The following is a 678-nucleotide window of genomic DNA, read 5'->3' as shown; positions in this document are numbered from 1 at the left end:
TGATTTTATCTCCAGACAGTGAAAATGTAACAGGACATCAGGGGTAAAAGTTTAGAAAATGCAATTTTCCTTGCAAATGGCTGGAAGGAAACAATCAACCTAATAACAAACCAGTTGCATCCAGTAAGAGTCATTGATCTCACACTAATTTCCTACCTATTTCCTCAACCTAGGACCATTAAAAAAAGGTTTCTTTCAGCAGTGATGGCTGTGGTACTGGGCAGTATCACCAAAAATTAGTACTTTGGTATTTTTTAAGATTCTGGCAGTGGTATATAGCCATTTTTTTGCATTACTGAGTGTTTATAGTGGCTTATTCTACTGCCAGGAGCACATGGAATATAAAAATATTATCATGTCATCATGTATATACTGAAGACTTTGATTGCTATAGGGTTTGGCCCCACAAAAGGATACAATATGTGAAGTTATTGTGCAAACTGCAACATAAAAACAGAATTTTCTTTTTCAAAACTAAACAGTTTTTATCAACACTACCTCTTCTCAAAGGTTCTATCGCTAAGAAATAAATGAGTTACAGCAGGGTTTTCAGCTGTGCAACGGTATGGCGGTATTGAAAAATCATACTCATATCATATGGGAAATTGAAACCTGTGTACCGGTTCATCCGGTATGTCTGCCAGCACTAGACGGCTGCCTCAGAGGTGTTATTGAAAG

At 37.0% G+C, this 678-nt stretch overlaps 1 protein-coding gene across 6 annotated transcripts in view; it reads right to left on the bottom strand.

Annotated features, from left to right (window-relative positions):
- LOC118334438 (nuclear receptor coactivator 2-like) overlaps window positions 1-678 on the bottom strand; it is a 49210-nt gene that overhangs the window by 8407 nt on the left and 40125 nt on the right. The gene's annotated exons all lie outside the window — the stretch shown is intronic.

This window comes from Morone saxatilis, unplaced genomic scaffold, assembly GCF_004916995.1.
Source record: "Morone saxatilis isolate NCDOM2014 unplaced genomic scaffold, NCSU_SB_2.0 Contig23, whole genome shotgun sequence".
Taxonomy (NCBI): domain Eukaryota; kingdom Metazoa; phylum Chordata; class Actinopteri; family Moronidae; genus Morone; species Morone saxatilis.
Note: the sequence above shows the minus strand (reverse complement) of the source record. Positions and strands in the feature narration are given on the sequence as shown.